The 12294-nt window shown below is 34.6% G+C and overlaps 1 pseudogene; it reads left to right on the top strand.

Moving 5' to 3' along the window:
- Positions 1 to 483: 483 nt before the first annotated feature.
- LOC120089068 (cytochrome P450 81Q32 pseudogene) lies at positions 484 to 8468 on the top strand (annotated as a pseudogene).
- The last annotated feature ends 3826 nt before the right edge of the window (positions 8469 to 12294 follow it).

Genomic DNA, 12294 nt, shown 5'->3' with positions numbered 1-12294 from the left:
CTAATAAATCTTCAAACTTTCAATTTCAAATCCAATAAAAATTCTTGAATTTTTATTATTGTGTCTAATAGAACATTGAGTTATTTAGCCGTTTTTCATACACTCAACCTATTAGACAAAAAGAAAAAAAGAAAAAAGAAAAAACACATACATGCACAACTGAACCACGTTTTTAAAGTTTACCCTTATAGGCACTTCTTAAAATTCACCCTTTAACATAACTTGAGAATTTAAAAAATTAAATTATATTTTAACAAATTTTTTTTCTTGCAACATGAACTTTTAGCTTAGAGATTAAATATCAAATTTTATTGGAAGAAAAAGTCTTTTTTAATATATATATAGTTTGACTCTAATGCATAGTTTTATCTTATTGTCATTGCTCTTATTTTTCTTTCCTTCTTACCTTCATATCTTTATCATGGGCTATATAATTAGAGGCAGAGAAGATTGAAGTTGGATTATCAAAAGCAAGTAAAAAACATGGATTTTGATCTCTTGCTTTGCATTTTGCTCTCTCTCGTTTGTCTTCTACTTGGTTACACCTCTATACTTAAACCTAATCGCTTAAACCTCCCACTAACCCCACTCTTCTGTCTTCCATTCATAGGCCATCTCCATCTTCTCAAACATCCTGCCCACCAAACATTTCAAAATCTCTCTCAAAAGTATGGCCACGTCTACTCTCTCAAATTCGGTTTCCGTCTCGTCTTGCCCGTATCTTCTCCCTCTGCTGTCCAAGAATGTTTTACAAAGAATGATATCATTCTCTCAAATCAACCATCTTTAAACATTGGAAAATACTTAGCATACAACAATACAATCATGACGGTCTCCTCTTATGGTGAATATTGGCGAAACCTCTGCCGAATTAGCATCCTTGAAATTTTTCTCGACGACTCGTGTTAATTCGTTCTTGACAACTCGAGAAGATGAAGTCAAACATTTACTGTGTAAATTATGTGGTAATTGTTATATGTTGGAAGATAAGTTTAGGGCCGTGGAATTAAAGCCTATGTTGTTGGATCTTACCTTCAATATTGTAATGAGAATGGTGGGTGGAAAAAAGTTTTGTGAAGAGAATAATAATAATGATTTGTTGGAGGATGAGGGATATTCCAAGAGATTTAGAGAGGTGGTGACACAAATTATGGCACATAGTGGATCAACAAATCCAGGGGACTTCATACCCTTATGGAATTGGATTGATCCAACTGGTTTTAATAAAAGGATAATGAAACTTGGAAGAAGAGCAGATGAACTTCTTCAAGGATTAGTTGATGAGATTAGGAATCAAGAAGATGAAGGAAACACTATGATTCACCATTTACTTCGCTTGCAAAATACCGATCCTGAATATTATAGTGACCAAGTTATCAAAGGACTCATACAAGTATATCTTTCTTTCTAATTACAACATCTACGTTCTATTTTCCGATATTTATTCTGTGTTTCTATATTTAAACAATTTTGTTCGTCAAAAGTAACAATTTGATCCTTTAACTTTAGTTCATTGTATTTGATTTTTAGTTTTTTGTTTTTAAAAATTAAGTTTGTTTTCTCACAATTTCTTTCTCATAATTTTCAAATTTCCTATGTAAACATTTGAATTCTTAGCGAATTTTCAAAAACAAAATGTACTATTTTTTTTTGTTTGATTTTGAAAACACTCCTAACATATAGACAACAAAACATAGAAACTAATAGATGGAAGTGGTATGCTTATATGCTTAATTTTAAAAGACAAAAAACCAAAACCAAATATTATCCAACTAGGACCTTTTAGTTTTTGAACTTTTAAATTTTTATAACAATTTACTCCATATAAGTAATAAATAGTTTCTGAAATTTCTGATAACTAGGAATCAACTTTTTTATAGACTATAAAGAGTAAGTTATTAGGTAATAAAAAATGACAATTGATTTTGATGAGATTTTTCATGGTAGAGTCTAAAATTGTCTTCTACGACCGTATGATACTTTTCATTTTTTGCGCCTAAATGCTTTGATTTTGGTTTCACTCAAAAGTTTCATACCATTAAAGATAGTTATTGTAGAAAATAACAAGTTTTTTAAGTGGTTTTTATTGGGTTTTTATAAATTTAAAGGCCCAATGGCATTATCGTAATTTTTTAGCAGTGGCAAACATGTAATTTCTCTTTCTTCTCCACTTAGGGCAATATTCGCGTGACTGGTTGTTGAAGAAAAAAAAAAAAGGGAGCCGTCTGGTGTTGAAGCTGCCGCAGCCGACTAGAACAAAGACGGAGGCCGTCGGTCGAAGAGTCGCTCGGCTGGACTTGGGTGTCGGCTTCGTGGAAGAGCCACGACCAGTTCTTGTATGGAGGAGCAGCGATCGGTTCAAGCTTGGTCGGACTTCGCCAATCTGAGCAGCAACATGGGCTTGAATCCAGCGGTTCAGCGGTTCGCCGTGGTGGCTGCGTTCGATAGCGGTTGTCGGCGGTGAGAAAGAGGCGCGGGTCTGTGCGTGGTTCGCCGATCAGAGGTGGGTAGCACACTGTATTGGGTTGTTTTGCAGCGCGTTGTTCTCAATTTTCAGAGGTGACGTTGTGTGCGGATCTCTCGGTATCAATAGATACTAAAAAGTTACAGATTGGTGATTTCGTTGATTATTTGTAATTTGTAAAATTCCTTTATTGCTCATTAATAAATTACTTCAAGATGGTTCTCAAAGTGGATGTAGACAAAACTGGTCGAACCACTATATATTTTGGTGTTCTTTACTGCTTTCGATTTATTTTTGCTGATTGTTTGCGTTCTGTTTGGCCGTCTAAGTTAGGTTCAAAAACTCTCACAAGTGGTATCAGAGCTCTAGTTGATCTAAAGAGGTTGTGTGGTAGTGTGTGTTGGCATATTCTTTGTTTAGGATTTTTTTGTTGGAATTAATTTTGACAGATGGCTTCAATGTCTACATGGTTCGAAATTATTAAATTTGATGGGAAAGGTGATTTTAGGTTATGGAGAAAAAAGATTAGAGCTATTCTGGTAAACAAAAGGTAGCCAAAATCTTAGACGAAGATAACCTTCCACCAACAATTACAGAAGCTGAAAAGGGGGATATGGATGAGATGGCCTATTCGACAATAATTCTGTATCTTTCAGATGGAGTGCTTAGGCTAGTAGATGAGGCTACTACTACAGCGGAGTTATGGAAGAAATTGGAAAGTCTTTATTTGACTAAGTCCTTGCCAAATAAATTATATCTAAAGGAGAAATTCTTTGGATATAAGATGGACTCAAGTAAAGGCTTAGAAGAGAACCTAGATGAATTCCAGAAGATTATAGTTGATCTCAATAACATCAGTGAGAAGATGTCGGATGAAAATCAAACAGTTATTCTTCTGAATTCTTTGCCAGAATCGTATCGAGAAGTTAAGGCAGCTATTAAATATGGACGGGATTCATTGTCCAAGGATATTGTGTTGGATGCCTTGAGAACGAGAAATCTTGAAATTAAAAAAGAATGAAGGATGGAGAGTTACTCATGGCCAGAGGTAGAAATGAGAAAAAGAAAGGAAAAGGAAAAGAGTCGAGATCCAGGTCGAAATCAAAGGGGAAAAGCAAAAAGTGTTTCCTATGTCATAAAGAATGACACTTTAGAAAGAGTTGCCCTTTGAATAAGAGCAAGGAAGCATCAAGTAGTAAGCATACAGGGGATTCTAGTGCAACAAATGTTACTGATGGATATGATTCAGCAGAGGTATTGATGGTGTCCAACAGGGACATTCAGAATGCTTGGATCATGGATTCAGGGTGCACATTTCACATGACTTCTAATCGTTTCTTGATTGACTTTTAGGAAAATGATGGGGGATCAGTTCTGCTTGGTGATAATGGTGTTTGTGATGTAAAAGGAAGTGGCTCAGTTCGAATTGCAACACATGATGGTATGATCAGAATTCTTACAAATGTAAGGTATGTTCCAGAACTCAAACGAAATCTAATTTCTCTGGGCGAATTAGATAGAGCAGATTATTCTTATAAATCTGATAATGGAGTTCTAAAGGTTATCAAGGGTTCTTTGGTTAAGCTGAAGGGGACCTTGAGAAATGGTCTTTATATATTGGAAGGTACTGTAGTTTCATGTAGTGCTGCTATTGCATCTGGGAAAGAAACAGATAGATCTATGTTATGGCATAAAAAATTGGCTCATGTGAGTGAAAGAGGTCTGCAAGCTCTTTCACAACAAGGTTTGATTGGAGGAGTTAAAGACATTGAACTCTCATTTTGTGAATATTGCATAATCGGAAAGTCTACCAAAGTGAAGTTCAGGAAAGGGAAGCATTCTACTAAAGGAATTTTAGATTATATTCATTCAGATTTGTGGGTTCTTACAAAGGTACCTTCTATGGGAGGTTTGAGATACTTTATGTCAATCATTGATGATTTTTCAAGAAAGGTGTAGATGTATCCACTAAAACAGAAGGATGAAGCTTTTGGGAAATTTCTTGAATGGAAAAAGCAGGTTGAGAACCAGACAGGCAGGAAGGTAAAATATCTGAGGACAAACAATAGTTTAGAATTTGTGAATCACAAATTTGATAACTTTTGCAAATCTGAGGGAATTACAAGGCATTTCACTGTTACGTACACTCCACAGCAGAATAGTTTAGCTGAGAGGTTCAACAAAACAATTATGGAGCGTACAAGATGTCTCTTGACAAATGCTTCATTACCCTTGAAATTTTGGGGGGAAGTTGCCCAAACAGCTTGTTATCTTATTAATAGGAGTCCGTCTTCCACTTTAGGCCTAAAGACTCCTCAAGAGATATGAACAGAAAAAGCTCCAAGCTTGGATCATCTCAGAGTGTTTAGATGTTCAGTTTATGCTCATGTTAAGGAAGGGAAGTTGAACAAGAGGGCACTGAAATGTATGTTTATTGGCTATCCTCAGAGTCTTAAAGGATATAAACTTTGGTGCTTGGAAGAGGGAAAAAATAAATACATTATCAGCAGAGATGTGACCTTTAATGAAATAGAGATGCTATTTCGTGTCATAGAGCAGCAGAAATAGTAGACAGCTGATCAGGTTGAGGCAGAGGTTAGAATTGATTCTAAAGCATAACCATCAGTTAGTTCAGGTGACTCCAGTGATGAGTCATCCAGTTCTGATAGTAGACAGCCTCAACTGTAGAGAACTTTGATTGATGAGGGAGTTTTTGGTGAAGAAAACTCAAGTATCAGTGACCTATAGAACTATCAGCTTACACGTGACAGGCCTCAGCGGGTGAGGCAAGCTCCTACGAAGTATGGTTATGCTGATTTAGTTGCTTATGCTCTTACTTGTGCAGCTGACAGTATTGAAGCAGAGCCTCTTACTTTTGAGGAGGCTATTGTATCTGATTTGAAGGAATAGTGGAAAGATGCTATGGAAGCAGAGTTGTTCTCGTTGCAGAAGAATCAGACATGGTCATTGGTTCCAAAGCCTCCTAATCAGAAACTCATTCAGTCAAAGTGGATTTATAAAATCAAGCCAGGTACAGGAGGTGCCTAGGTATAAGGCTAGACTGGTAGCCAAGGGCTACACTCAAAAGAAGGAAGTTGACTTTCATAAGATTTTCTCTCTGGTGGTAAGGCATTCGTCCATTCGATTAATTTTATCTATTGCTGTTCACTTTGATATGTTTTTTGAATAGATGGACGTTACCACAACTTTCCTTCATGGTGAATTGGAGGAAGTGATCTACATGGCTCAACCTAAGGGCTATAAGGTGAAAGGAAAGGAAGACATGGTTTGTCTTCTTCACAGGTCCATCTATGGACTGAAGCAATCGTCGAGACAGTGGTATATCAGGTTTGACACCTTTATTTTGAAGCAGGGGTTTCATAGGAGCTCATATGATGCCTGCGTGTACTGGAAACTATCTCAAAAAGGTATATATACTTATCTACTTCTGTATGTAGATGATATGATTCTGGTGTCTAAGGATTATTCTGAAATCTATGATCTCAAAAAAACGATTGAGTAGTGAATTTGAGATGAAAGATTTAGGTGAACTGAAAAGGATCCTAGGCATGGATGTGAAAAGAAATAGGGAGAAAGGTTTGTTAACAATTTCACAGGAGAGTTATGTGCATAAACTGCTTGAGAAGTATAATATGTCTGGTTGTAAGGTAGTTTCGACACCCTTAGCATCTCATTTTAGGCTTTCTTCATCTCAGTGTCCTGTTACTGAACAAGAAAAGTTAGAGATGGCTAATATTCCCTATTGCAATGCTGTTGGAAGTATTATGTATTTGATGATTTGTACTAGACCTGACTTGGGATATGCTATGAGTATGATAAGTAGGATTATGTCAAATCCTGTGAAGGAGCATTGGAATGCTGTTAAATGGGTGCTTCGATATTTGAAAGGTAGTGCCAGTGTATCATTGTATTTTAGCAGGGATAGTGAAAAATCAGCATTGTTGGAAGACTTCACAGATGCAGATTATGCTGCAGACCTTGACAAAAGAAGTTCTCTATCAGGTCACATTTTTTGTTTGTTTGGTAATATGGTCAGTTGGAAGGTTGCTCTACAGTCAGTTGTTGCCTTATCTACTACTGAGTCAGAGTATATTTCAGTGGGTGAAGCTGTGAAAAAGGCAGTGTGGTTGAAAAGGATAGTTGGTGAGTTGTTGTCGCAGGAGTTCATTCCTATCGTCCGTTGTGATAGCCAGAATGTTATTCATCTTGCGAAGAATCCATCTCATCGCGAACGGTCTAAGTATATCGATGTCAAATTTCATTTTATCAGAGAAGTTGTGGCCCAGAAAGATGTTGAACTTGTCAAGGTTCATACAGTTGAGAATTTGTCAGATATGTTAACCAAGGTTCTTCCCGCCCATAGGTTCAAATACCTATTAGATGGGATGAATATTAAATCTGGATGATAAAAAGACTGGAGAATCAGCTTGGCACTTAAATATTCTTGTTATGAGGGAGATTTGTAGAAAATAACAAGTTTTTTAAGTGGTTTTTTTATTGGATTTTTGGAAATTTAAAGGCCCAATGGCATTATCGTAATTTTTGAGCAATGGCAAACTTGTAATTTCCCTTTCTTCTCCACTTAGGGCAATATTCGTGTGATTGCTTGTTGAAGAAAAAAAAGGGAGTCGTCTAGTGTTGAAGCTGCCACAGCTGACTGGAACAAAGACAGAGGCCGTCGGTCGAAGAGCCGCTCGGCTGGACTTGGGTGTCGGCTTCGTGGAAGAGCCATGGCCAGTTCTTGTGTGGAGGAGCAGTGGCTGATTCGAGCTTGGTCGGACTTCGCCGATTTGAGCAGCAATGTGGGCTTGAATCCGGCGGTTCAGTAGTTCGCTGTGGTGGCTGCATCCGGCAGCAATTATCGGTGGTGAGAGAGAGGCGTGGGTCTGTGCGTGGTTCGTCGATCAGAGGTGGGTAGCACACTGTTTTGGGCTATTTTGCAATGGGTTATTCTCAGTTTTCAGAGGTGACGTTGTGTGCGGATCTCTCGGTATCAATAGATACTAAAAAGTTACAGATTGGTGATTTCGTTGATTATCTGTAATTTGTAAAATTCCTTTATTGCTCATTAATAAATGAATTCAAGCTGGTTCTCAAAGTGGATGTAGACCAAACTGGTCGAACCACTCTATATTTTGGTGTTCTTTACTGCTTTCGATTTATTTTTGCTGATTGTTTGCGTTTTGTTTCGCCATCTAAGTTAGGTTCAGAAACTCTCACAGTTATCTTCCCTTATAAACACATGATCATCTTTTGATCTAGCTAATATGGAACTTTGATTGTATTCTCAATACAACCTAAAGTTCTTAAGGGTGAAAAAGTGTGTTTTAACCAAATGGCTTAATTGTTTCTTGCAGGATATATTAATAGCAGGGATTGACACAACTGCTGTGACCTTAGAATGGATTTACTTAACAATCCAATCGTGTTAGAGAGGGTCAAAGCCGAGATAGATTATTCTATAGGACAAGAGCGTATGGTGAATGAAGCTGATTTGTCGAGTTTAAGTTACCTACAAGGAATAATCTCTGAGACACTGCGGCTAAGTCCACCTGGTCCTTTGCTTGTACCACACTATGCATCCGAAGACTGCAAAATAGGAGGTTATGACATCCCACATAAAACTATTGTGTTGATTAATGTTTGAGCTATACATCGAGATCCCAATCTATGGGAAGATGCCACCTGTTTTAAGCCTGAAAGACATGCAAATGTGGCTGAATTTGACTACTCATACAAACTATTGCCATTTGGTTTGGGGAGAAGAGCATGCCCTGGCATGGCTATTGTGCAACGTGTGGTTGGCTTGACTTTAGCATCATTGATCCAATGTTTTGAGTGGAAAAGTGCGTCCAAGTCATTGGTTGATATGAGAGAAGGCAAATGACTCACAAGGCTCAAAGCTGAGCCAGTAATAGCCAAATGTATGCCGCGCTCGATCGTGAAAGCAGTTCTTAGCGAAATAATTAGCCAGATTATTTGAAAGTTTGAATTTTCAATAGCAATTATAAAGAATGTAACTTTTAGTTTCCCAAATTAAATTACTATGTATTACCAATTGAATCCATCCGTATATGTAAAGTAAATGAATAAGGTAGTTTTTTTCTTTTTTTTTTTTTTAGTTGAAGTTTGTGAAATAGTTTTCTTTTATCCTTAATATTTTAAAACTTAAAAAAAAAAAAATCATTTGGATATATAAGTTCATACAAGTGTCAACCGAGCAGTATTAGAATATTGATCGAATCTAGTTGAGATTGTTGAATGAGACTATTTAATTAATTGATGACATTTTTTATTTTATTATGTCTTTATTAGCTAAAAGGAAAAGTGCATCACATATGGTTAAAAATCTTCAAACTATGAATTTTTACAGTGAAATGTAAATATTGATTCTATCCCGGGAAGTTGCAAGAGTAGCAATATATATATATATATATATATATATATATAAATTTAGCAACAATTTTTTTTTTTTTATATATCAGTTGTAAATCAATAACATATCCTGTATACTTTATATATATTTATTGTATTAGTTAATTGATATACTTTATGTTTGGTACGTCAGTCAACTGAAATGCTTTATATTTAGTTGATGGGTAAACTATACAATTAATATAGATCAAATTTATCATTTATTATGCCATATTTATCTGCCAACAAGTGTGCATGCCCTTGTTCTTATTCATGGATTTAATTTGAATCTTTATTTAGAGTATCAATTGTCTAGTACATCATCATCCACTTACAATGATTCTATTCGTCCTATTGGTAACGATTTTGATTAATGTATGTTGATAAATTAAACAAGCACACATGGTCAAGTTATAGTAAATAAAACGACATAAGAGGTCAAGTATCGTCTTCAGAGATCAAATGAACTGTTTTGTCAATCTATTTTATAATTGTGTCAAATTTAGCTATAGGAAATCGAGTTTGAGTTTGTGAATCTTTAAAAACAAGTAAAACTAAAAAAAAGTGTGAAAATCCAAGAGTTCGTTCTAGGGTATTGATTTCATTTCATACTTCATTAAGCTATTAGTAGTGCATCTATAGAATCTTGTATAAACATTATGCTCAAGTCTACAAATTTAAATCAAGATTACTTCCTATAAAAAATAACATATGTTCATGCAATTTAGATAATAACTAATTTTCTAATACTAAATTAAGAAGTAAGGCACTAAGAAATGTCATTAACAACTTTCACTATTAACCTAACCATTTTCTTGAAAGATTAACAATAATTCAATAATATAAATCCAGTTAAAAATTTCATTCATCAAATCAAACATACAACCTAAACATTCATTGGAGGCCAAGCAATAAGAATAAAGCACAATACCATTGAAAAGCATAAAGTTGAACAATACTATTCGTCTGAAATACATAACATCTACAGGTCCTTAACTTCAAAATAACATTACATGATAACAAACTACCTATAAAACACAATTATACAACCTAACTACATTTGTTGGGAGATGCATCTTCAACATAAATCTCGAGATACGTACAAAATATAAATTTAAATAAGTGTAATGCTCAATATACCATATACCAATCTCAAAATTAATATAGAATTTAAAACTCAAGTAAGAACATTAATGAATTGAAACAAACCAACTCCCCTTTAACTTCAAACTAAACTCAATATTGAACTTAAAACCTAACCTAAACTTAATCATAATTATACATTTACCCATATACCAACTTTAAAACCAATATAAGAATATTAACAACTAAAACCCACTTTAACTTCAAACCAACCCAAATTTACACATTTTAAACTCAAACTCAATATACACCTCCTCTCCCCCCACCCTCACTTATTTTATCACATATTGAATATAACATATACCCATCTTAAAAATTATTCTCAATAATATAGAACTTAAAACTCAACTGAGAACATTAAGTATTGAAACAAACCAACTCATATCTACATATTTCAATCTCAAACCTAATATAGAACTTAAAACACAACGTAAACTTAAACATAATTATACGTTTAGTCCTTTACCAATTTTAAACCCAACATAAAAATATGAACAAATTCAAATGAAATTTATTCAATCTCATATTCAACTTTAAAACGAAAGGTTAGATAAAATGTCAACATAATTAGACAATCACCCCCTTTCCCAATTTTAAACCCAAGAAGTTCCAGCTGGATAGGTTTGGCACTTATATCCCATTATAGCATATATCCCATCTCAAAATTTTTCTCAATCTCAATATAGCACTTATAACTCAACTGAAAACCCCACTTATTTTAACCGCAAACTTAACTTCAGAACACTAACTATATTTTACATAACTATGCATTTATGTTGTTACCATAGCTGCAGGATAACAATATACACAATCTTCTAATTACTTTACTACGAAATTGAAGAGCTCATACCTAGTTCGGTTTATCTCTCATGAGTTGTAAGATTATAGCTTTCTATCATCCATCTCAGATTGTCTTCTTTCTTCTAGTTCGTCCAATCTCACCAATCTAGACTTTAAGGATTCTCTCTTTTTGTTGCTCCTCTATAACTTTCAATGAGGATGCACTGGACAGTTATTTATTTTTTGTTTTGTTTTTTTTTACCCTTTGGTGTCCTATCAATGTCCACTCCTGTGCCCAACACCTGCTCGCATATTTCTTCTTCCGATATTGGTTGAGATCCTTCCTGGGTGGAGGTTTCTCTCAGCTCGACTATTTAACTCTACGATAATAATTAGAACTATCTTCGAATGCCTTAATCTTAGATTATCAAATCCATAATAGTAATAACATCAAACAAACAAAACTTGAAAACAGAGAAAATGTAATTCAATATATACTTGAATTATATTTAGGTAATTGAGTTATATATCCGAGAAAAAAAAAGGGAAAAATATACAAGAATATGAAATTATATCAATTTTTTAGTTCATGAAAGTGTCTAAGACTTCTTGTCATTGTCATGGTGAAAGTGTTTAAGAGAAGGATTTGGAAAATATGAAATTATGAATATGAAATATATACAAGCAAATACTAAGAGAAGTATTTGGAAGAGGCTAAGACTTGTTGTCACTGTCATGGTGAAAGTGTCTTAAATAGTTTAGATGCACAAGTTAGGGTTTCTCGAAGGCAATCAAATGGTAAATTAGAGTGTTTTTCTTGGATATTCTTTCGCAATGATTAGAAAGCAACTTCACTCTTTGTCATGAATGCAAATCTTGCTTACTTCTCTTTCTTCTCCTTCCTCTTTTTCACTTTCAATCTTTTTATATTTTCATTCCAACACAACAAACTCATTAATTTTAATCATTCCCACTTTAACTCAATTCAATTTTACCACTAACTCAATCACAAAATTACAACTCAAAAACAAAAGCATAGGGTTCAACACACTTATTTAACACTCTAACCCAATTCTTAAATGGTTACGACATTATATTCTCAATTCCAAATCTCAAAGGTTTGTGGTTGAACTCGAACATTATATAGCACAAAATCCAACAAATAATTATTGAAAAAGAAAAAGTCATAAATGCAAGCACAAAGACAAAGTGTTACGTGGATAATTAAAATAATATTAAAAATTAAAAAATCCAATTTCAGGATGGATCTCATGATAACAATAATGAAAAAAAAAATTTAAAATTATTAAATGAAAAGAAGAAGAAGAAGGGGGAAACTAACAGTTTAGCGAAAAATGAAAAAGAACAAAAAAAAGGGAGAAAACGGGAAAAAAAAAGTTTCGTACCTGGTTGTGGACGGACGGACAACGATGTTCGGATGGCGACTACAAGAAGAAAGAACGAAGGAGAAG

The sequence above is a fragment of the Benincasa hispida genome, chromosome 10 (genome assembly GCF_027475165.1).
Source record: "Benincasa hispida cultivar pf3 chromosome 10, pf3_genome.v1.1, whole genome shotgun sequence".
NCBI classification, from domain to species: Eukaryota; Viridiplantae; Streptophyta; class Magnoliopsida; order Cucurbitales; family Cucurbitaceae; genus Benincasa; species Benincasa hispida.
Note: the sequence above shows the minus strand (reverse complement) of the source record. Positions and strands in the feature narration are given on the sequence as shown.